The sequence below is a fragment of the Camellia sinensis genome, chromosome 12 (assembly GCF_055761805.1).
Source record: "Camellia sinensis isolate YWXY chromosome 12, ASM5576180v1, whole genome shotgun sequence".
Classification (NCBI taxonomy): domain Eukaryota; kingdom Viridiplantae; phylum Streptophyta; class Magnoliopsida; order Ericales; family Theaceae; genus Camellia; species Camellia sinensis.
The window spans coordinates 9,333,209-9,342,851 of NC_138972.1; the positions used below are offsets into that span (position 1 = coordinate 9,333,209).

General features: G+C 36.0%; 1 pseudogene; it reads right to left on the minus strand.

Moving 5' to 3' along the window:
• Positions 1-1,166: 1,166 nt before the first annotated feature.
• On the minus strand, positions 1,167-9,372 carry LOC114284171 (COBRA-like protein 6; annotated as a pseudogene).
• Between the last annotated feature and the right edge of the window lie 271 nt (positions 9,373-9,643).

Consider the following 9,643-nt stretch of genomic DNA (forward strand, 5'->3'; position numbering starts at 1 on the left):
CCATCGACGCACCAAAAATAGGGACCTTGATTTCCAATTTGCAAACCTTTCTTTGAAACACAAGGATGCTAGTTCTGGTCATGATCTTATTTCAGGCCCTTTAACATTTGAACCACGTGGCGTAGCTAGCAAGCCGTTTGTGCTGTGTCGTTCCGTGACTTTGCCTCAACTGATGTTTCCATGCCATTGACAAATATTTGCAGTTTCCACTCATGGTGCCTGCCCTCTTTGCTGAAGCTTTGCTTGTTTGACATCTTGCCTTTCATGTTTTTGCTTTTAATTTTTGTTTTTGGGTTTTTAATTTAGTACGCATGTGCACCTGGTAGTCATGCCAAGAACTTATGTTTTTGGCAGGTTTACTCACCGGAGGTGGTGACTCAAACAGCTTGATCATTGTTCATCTCCCCCTGTATGTTCCAGCTATTAAAATTCATAAATTTTTATTTTTTACTTTTCTTGGAATCTAGTTATGCTGCACAAATTGTTGAGGCTGTACTTCTAAATGCATTATGACTATTAACTATTGTAAAATGTGTAATAAAAAGCTATGCTTCAGGAATTCTGTTTTATTCATGTCATGATTGATGCCTTGAGTTTCAAGGTTGCTTGCTCTATTTGTTATGAGCCTTTATTTATTTATTTTATTTCCCTTTTGGCTCAGAAATGGTGGGTAGACTTAAAACATTTACTGTATCATTTTGTTATTTTGGTATTTATGCACATGTCCTCAAGAAATATGATTAAATGTTGTCATACTAAGTGCACAAGGCTTCTATTTACAATTTAACATCGAAACAAGGTAATTGACTACTAAGTCGGACGTTGATAATTCTCTTCCCTTTCTTGATTTTGGAACTTGTTCACCATTTGGAGGTCGGTATTGATAAATGCATTGTATGCCGATTCATAGGATTAATCTGTCCTTTTGAACCCCTTTTGTTTCCCTTAGATCTCTCTAGTTCTGTCTCTTGGTTGATTTTTCATTATCATTCTGTTCCTGAAGAACTATGTTTTGGAGTGAAATGTTTAGGGGTTTTCTGGACAAATATCTATCTACACAATCTAATCTAGTTCAAAACTTTAGAAAACATTACAAGTAAAATGCTAAAAAAATAAAATAAAATGTGTACTTAAAACTAGAATCAAAATATATATTTTTTAATTTTTCAAAACAATACTACAATTAACAATAATGAGGAAACAATTATGCTGAATGTAAATGGTGCACTGAGGTGGCCATTGTTTGGGAGCCTTGGGTAGTCATCTGGAGAGGGCATGACACAGTCATCACCATTGAAGGAAATTTTTCTCGGAAAAGCCCATCCTTCCCTAAAAGTGAAAATCCTTGTGTCTTTGTATAGTACCATCTCCGTTTGTATGTTTCTGTCATACCCTGATTGGAGTAACATGTCATTGCAGTACCAAATTCCATAAAACATCCCCGTATCGTCTAGAAAAATGAAGTTAGAAAGTGGAAGAACATGTAAGAAATGAGGTTAGAAAGTGGAGGAACGTGTAAGATTCTTTCTCACCAAACGCAAACATTCTTACAAAATAAAGGAAATAATCTTTAATCTTGATGCATTTCATAACCATCCGTAGAACTTGAATGATCATCAAAATAAGTGAAACTATCAAAAAATGTGATAAATATCAACCAATTTACTTAGGTCACCATATTGATTGAGTGCCTTATATGTAGCACTTTATGCTTCCTATTATAATGGAACTATATTTGACTCTTTGTTTACCTTGATTGAGAACCTTCTTAGTTGATATTTGAGACTTAGTTGAGGTGTTACCATAGTGGTTGGGTAAGATTGAATCAGAAACTCCAAATTTGAATAATTGTTATTGAGTAGTTTTTACTCTTTCATCAATTTCTCTCTCCATACTCTGAATCTTGATGTGAGGCTACAACCATTGGAAAGCTTACTTCTGGGGCTTCAATTTGGACATAAGACCGACCCTAAACGGAGTCCAGACAAGAGAGTTATACCTATTTGAATTTTGCGTTTCTGTGCTGGAAGCATGCTTGCTCGAGCAAGCTTTTCTTCGCTCGAGCGAACTGCGTGATTTTCAGAGATTCTGGGAGCTTCTTTTGTACGCTCGTGCCAAGCTTCCTTTGCTCGAGCGACCATGTCGCTAACAGACATTATAAAGTGATTTTTTGGCCCTAAAACTCTATTTTTCTCTCTCTCTTCTCCTCCCATCCTCCAAACCCGAACCCCTAACCTTCCAAACTCTTGATTTCTCTTCTATTTACCTAAGATTCACCCCAAAATATTTCAAGAATGTTGAAGAGCAAGCATAGATCAAGACTTCTATCGATTGTTTTGCCATCAAGTTGGGTCTTCATCTTTAGCTTCAAATCTTGAGGTAGGGATTTCTGTGAGACCCCTAACTTTTGTAAACCTTATTAGGTCCCTAAATTTTGAGTTATTATAATAAAGCCCTTAATTCGTTGATTATTCGCAAATTAAACCCTAGAACCGAAAACGCATCACGGACGAACCCATACAAACCCTAATCAACCCTAGAAGCTTAGAAATCATTTCTAACACTCTAATATTAATTATTTAACTCTCAAATTTTAGATTAATCGCTCTAAACCTGAACTTTCGGTTTTCACAGTTTTCGTTCGGTTATTTACCTTTAAATTCAAAGCAAGATAATACAAACCGAATTATTTTTCCTAACACTAATTTATTAACTCTACATTTGAAATAGATACTTTAATTGAGCCCAAGCCCTCACATTTTTATTAAATCACAAATTGACCCCAAACAAGTATCATTATATATTTATATATACACTTGTATCCTAAAATCTTTTTTAAAAACATTTTATTTTACAAATTTCAACAATTGTACACAAAAAAAAAATATAAAACAAGTCCATCAATTCACCATCACATGGCTAGCCATCACCATTGTAGGTGTAATGAATGTACTATAAGACAATTTTCCATGATTTAAGGAAGAAAAATCATTGACTTGGTACAAACTTTTATATACATGTATATAAGCAACTAGGTTGGTTTGAATAGGAGGAAAGCTCTAACTAGATCATATTTAGGAACCTAATTAAGACCTTTAATCCTCCACTATTCCATTGAATTCAAACTAAATCCAAACTATCCAATCAAATTCCAACCAATGGGCATTTAAGACCTTTTGTACCAAATTCATTATATAAACAACCCCTCCCCTAGCATTTTACATACAAGAACAACAGTTATACACACTATATTCAACTGAGAGAGAAGAAACGCTGGAGGGTGAGCTTGGTAGAAGAGAGGAGAGGAAGAAAAAGTTTGCTAGCAATTCCAACAACCCTCAAGTAAGCCACAACACAACTCTCTCTTCCATTTTCCTTTTTCAAATACATGTTATTAGAAGTTTAAAATGGTATTTTCAGATGTGTTATAATGGTATTCTTGTGTTAAAAATGAAAGGAGTTGGGCCTTGATTCTACCCTTCTTCTATTTCTCTTAATCGGTATAAGACTACATTTTTTCCTATCAATCTCTCAAAATTTTCAAAGGCACACCTTCACCTTAAATTTTTGAGTTTAATACATATTATTTAGCATGTTTTTATCACAAGATAAGTGGAAAATTTCCCCTAGTTGACCTCTTTTCTCACCAACTTTCTATTTTCAAGAACTGTGCCAGAAAAATCTGTTTTACAGCCACCTTACGAAAATTGTAGAAAAATGTATAAAAATATGCTGGGCCTCCATGTTATGTCAAAATCTTTCTTAAGGAGTTATCTTTCAATGAAAATTGGTTTCATTAAAAACGAGTGAGCGGTTTGTGAGAAAATCTGATTTTCGTAACGGTCGATGAATCTGGACAGAGCTGGAGTATTTCTAAAATAACTACAAATCTGGAATAGCTATTTCATTTCTGAAAAATGTTCTAAAAACTAGATAAAATTCCCTACGAACCATACAAAGGCCGGGCTCTGGAAAAATCTGAAATAGCCCTTTTGAATATAATCTTTAGGCAGTACCGAATCTAAAAATTCTGTTTTCATTAGTGTTTTATACTCTTGTGTTCATGAATATGCTTATTAATTTATGATCATGTCTCGATATGATATTTTACATGTCATAGGTTTATGTATTTTATTTTAATCCTTCGATGGTGCTCACACTTATGCAAATCTGGAAATTATATTCATGTGCGAATTTATTTCCTTAACTACTTGAATATGCCTAGAGCTACTTGTGCCTATCTTCATATGTGAATCTCATATGCTGTAACCTTATTTCCTTTTATTTGTACTATTTAGTTGTTCAAACTTGTGCAATAGATGTTGTTTCAAGAGCATGTCCTAACTCTGACTTAAATTATCTAACTGAAACAGGAAACTTAATGGGTGGTAATGGGTTGCGAATTTTTGGACAAGATTACTAAGATATTGATTGGTTGAAGGGACACATTCCCTATTTGGAAGTTAAAATCTTGCGCAAGTGGTTTTCAGAACCCTTGAACGGAGCGGTTATATTCGGACCCTAGGTATTTGGTGTAAGAAAGGATTTGGGCAAGGCCCATTATTACCGTCTCTTTTGAGGCCCTGCGGTTGGCGCTACGCAGTATATAACCGTTGGTAGGCATCCGAGGTTAGTTCTGCAACAAAGCAGCAAAAGAAAGGGCATACCGAATAATCCGCGTCCGATTCTTGTGGTTGGGAGGATGACGTCTCTTTGGGGGATTTCTAGATTTCTAACATCTAACCTTGTAATCCTTTATTATTGAATGATTATCATGCTTCATTACTTGCTTGTTATAATTGTGATGGTGCATTGGATTGTAAAAAATGGATGGGGTCTGTGTGCGTTTACTAGACATTCAAAACTCACGGCGTTTTATGCCAGGTATCAAAGAAACGTACAAAGCCAACAAAGAGTCAAGGACATTTGAAGACTTAAGTTTTCCTTAGAGAAAGTTTGGAACCATTTCGTTCATTAGTCTAATTGTGTTTTTATTTATTCTTTTTGGATTGTAATAGTAATGGAACTCGTTTTGTAAATTTAAAATTTGAGACACTGTAATTATTATTTGCTTTGTAATCCTATGCCTATCTCTACGTTACTTATGAGACCTTGCGTCAATGCCTTTTAAGATCTGTCAAACGGGTGGTGCGCCACCTAAGAAAGCTAGACATAAAAGGGAGGCTAACTTGACTCCTCCGACGATCTGGGATCTTACTTGGTTATTGGCCATAGGACTCATTAGTGCCATTTCCTAGACTCCTAACCTTAGATAAACCCCGTATTTAATTGATGATATATTCTCTGAAGTTTGCGATTTTTTGGTTGTCACAATTTCTTTGCTCCTTTTCAATACCTTATCTACAGACAGATATGTGGTAAATTTTATTACATAAAAATCATATCTATTATGGAATTTTTTTGAAAATCATGAAAAGGGGATCTAGGGTTTGTCATTTGGGAATGAGATTGTTAAATTGATTGTTGTTTGGATTAATTGAGGAGTAATCTAGCATGTTTATGTTGAAAGAAGAAAAAGCTCTAATTTAATGTTTTGACTTGGTAAATTAAAAAGGGGTAAAGTTGAATAATGTTTTTAAATTGTCATTATGGTTTGTGTAAATGTGTTAATAGCTAAAAGGGAGAATTAACTATAGCATTGGAATTATTTTGGATCGATTATATTAAGTTGAGTTGGGTTGTGGCTTTGATATCCATGGATTTAATTTTGTGAAATGAAAAGAATGGATTGGGATAAAGGGTGGAGTATGTTAACTTGGAAAATAAGAGAATTGATTTTTGAAATGGAAGAATGAAATGGTAACACTATGTGAATTTCAGAAATTAACTTGAGGTTTGATTATGAATATTTTATTTTACTATTGTTGTTGTTGGATTTAAAATCTCATGAGAGTTGGATTATTATAATATGTGTGTTGAATACATACATTTAGAGGTTTTGTCCTTGGTCATTGGTGAAGGATGACATTGTTGTGTTGAATAGTTTATGTGTAGGCATTACACTTGTTGGTTGTACTTTGTCATGTTGTGATGATTGGTAATGTATACTGCGCTGAGAATGAGAGATACCATTACCTTCCAGCTAGCGCCTGGAGAATTGGCTCCGCTTAGAATGAGAGGTACCAGTACCTTCCAGCTAGCGTCTGGAGAACTTGGTAGAGGTACCATTACCTTTTAGCCGGTGTCTGGTAAATTGGCATTTCGTTATGGAAATGTGTATCCTTGGTTTACCGTGCTTAAGGTAGGTAGAGCAAAACTTATTTATCACTATTGTCTCAGTGTATCTGGGTATATTATGGGTTATGATGGTTTTGGTTCCAGAAGGCTGAGTTGCCTCATTTGTTGAGTAGATAGTTGTTGGTTGTTTGTTGTCTCCTTTTGTACTAAAGCTATACATGTATAGATATAAATGTGTTGGAAACGGACGTAAGTACTGTATTGAGATTATGAATAATGTGAAGGACATCGGATGCTTGTGAACATGATTTGAAAAGGCAAATCAGGTGTAAGTCTGGAAAGTATGAGAAAACATAATGGGCTTGATGAAATTGTTTTCAAGAATTTGTTATTGTCATATGAATTTTGGAAAAAGGTAACAAGAAAAAAGAAAGATGAATTGCTTACATTATTAAATGAAATGAATGATTTTCAGAAAAGTTTTTATATACGTATATTTCTGTATAAATCGTCACATTATTTATGTAATTTGAGACTAGCATTCATGATCATAGCTATCTGTATGTTGTTATTGTTTAGGATCATGTTGAGATCCCTACTGGATTTTATGTTCATCCCATGTTGCAAATCATTTTTCAGGTGAACGTCGAGAAGTGTTTCAAGGTCATGGATCTTCTTTACTTGTTGGCCACAGGGGCTTTTTATTTGTGAGCGGAATGACATCGATGTAAAAGGGTTAAACCCTTTCTCTTAATTTAAAAGATGTAAGCTTACGGGTAATTTATTTAATTATAACTCCTGTTGCATTCATGTTGTACTCCGATGAGAGAATATTTATTCATGTGTTCTTGTAAATATAAAGAGTTTCCGTATGTTTTCTCTGAAATTGAATCTATAATAATGGTTTGGTAATGGAATCCGAGTAATAAAAATGTGGGGCATTACGTTATAGTTGAAGCTAAAAACTTCTGTCACATTTCGCATGTTGGGATGTAACACCACCAAGTTCCATTAGTTATAATTCTTTACATAATTCAAGTTTGTCACCGTGATTTTGACCCGCCAGTACTGCGTGTAACTTACTTTAACATGCCAGTGCACTTTTATTTGGCACTTGTGTTGTGTACACTGCACTATTGGCTGTGGAGCTTCATTAGGCAATTGTAACACCGATGGCGAGTTACCGGGCCTGCGGTTATCAGTAAAAATAGTGAAATGAAAATTAAGACAATTTTCAAAAACTGTATGAAATCAATTGTTTTTAGATTAGAATCTCACTGTGATGTTGTTCCTTTTTTCTTTTGTTCATACTAGAACCATTAAACTTGTTAGATACTGATTCCTATCTCGAAAGTGTTTTCTCCTTGATTTGTTTTCATGGGAAAATGGCCAGATAAAATGGGAACATGATTTAGAAAGCTCAGAAAGTTCTTTACAAGAATAAGGGGATTTACCTTACACATTTTGTTTCAGGTTGTCCTTGGCAGCGACAACTACAGAGAGGGCATGAAACGATGGTTTCATTGTAGAATTGAGACAAAGAAACACAACAAGTTGGAGTTGGTGATGCGCAAAATTGAGAGTATGAACAAGTCACATTATATGTGGCTACAACAAACCGAAACAATAGAAGAACATAAGAAAGATAACGAAAGAGAAGAGTGTGTAAAATAGAAGCTAAATTATGTTCACTTCTTCTAGTCAATGAAGGGGCAAAATTGGTAAACCCAGCTTTTGCTCTTCCCAACTAGACCTTTCTTATAGCATTAGAAATTACCAACTTAGTGTGAATGCTAGTGGACTTACCAAGAGCTTGAATTTGTCGCCGGCCATTATCCTCAATAAACTTGCTCAGCGCAACCTCAACTGGATCTCCACAAGTATAACCAACAAGCTCCAGAGTGAAATTTCCCAGCATTGAAATATTTGTAGAGGTAGTGGAAGCACCAACATTCATCTAAAAAGCGGTGCCAAACAAGTTCGGGCCTTGTTTAATGGACGATAATACCCCTCCTTTGCAACAATTAGCAACTTGCTTATTGTAAGAAGCTCCAGGCAAAAGGTCAATAATTACTGGTTTCTTTTCACAACAATGAGGAAGTTGCTTTCCCCTGAAAGTAGAACAATTGCCTTGTTCAGTAGTTTCAGCACCTCACATATTCCAAATTACCTCAGTAGATGATATAAATTTAAATTTAATGTGGGGATTGTAATAAAGTCTCTTGGATTCTAGGAATAAGGTTTTCAAAATATATTTGTTATTAAATATTATCTAAATATTTTGTAAAATCACTTCACTTTCTATATATATAAATTTTCATGCGTCATTTTGGATCTTATTATTATTTTTAAAATGTAATCAAACTTGAATTACTTGGAAAAAAAAAAAAAAATGAATACGGGTGCATCACATACATATAAATTATAACAAACAATAACTTACATCTTGTGTATCCTCATTCATTTGCATAACATCCCATTGTTGTTCCAACCCACATGCATGAAAAACATGGGAATGCAACTAACCAAGTCAAGCTTGGCAGCCACCAACCATAGCAAGGGTCAAGAATGGAGGCTACCCAAGTCAAGAATGAAGGCTCTCCCACCTACTCCTTTTGTGTATAAATAGAGACGGGAGGGAGAGGATGAGAGATATCAGAAATTGGAGAGTAAGAGCTGTGAGTTGAGTGAGTTTCATCTCCTCCTCTGTATTTTGTATTTTGCTCCATTTTAGTGAAAATTCTCATTTCTGTCCGTGGATGTAGGCATTAGGCCGAACCACGTAAATATTGTGTTCTCTGTGTGTGTGTGATATTTTTCTGGGTGTGTGTTTGATCCTAACAAAGTGGTATCAGAGCCAAGTTGTACGTTTTTCGGAAAAACAGAGTATTGTTTCGAAACTGCCCAGAAATCGTATTGCTTGAAATCCGATTTTGAGCATACCAGGAGCAAGGACTCGACGAGAGGAGTCCAGAAATATAAAACAGACACCAAACGGAGGCCGCACGCGCTCCCACGCGCCCCTGGAAGTTGGCGCGTGAATCCCACTCTCATCACGCGCCCCCACGCGCCGTTCAGGCACCCGGCGCGTGATCCCACTCTCAGACACGCGCTCCACGCGCGGTTCAAGGAGGAAGACGACTGAGGAACCAGCGCGTGCCTTACAAGCGCCATCAGTACGCACGCCCCAAGCCGAGCCGGAGCCGAGTTGACCAAGCCGCTGACCAAGCCGCTGACTGAGCCGCTGACGTCAGCAGAACCGGAGGAATAATCTGGTGCTTCGCAGGCGCACCAGATTCTGCCGATCTGAACCATTCAATCTGTTTTGGCTTGATCTAAGCCATTTGAGATCCGATTTGGGTGATCCAATAGTGGTTTCCAACTATTTGGAGTATTCCGGACACATCCGTACGGTCAGATTTTGCAAATAAGTTTTGAAAAATTT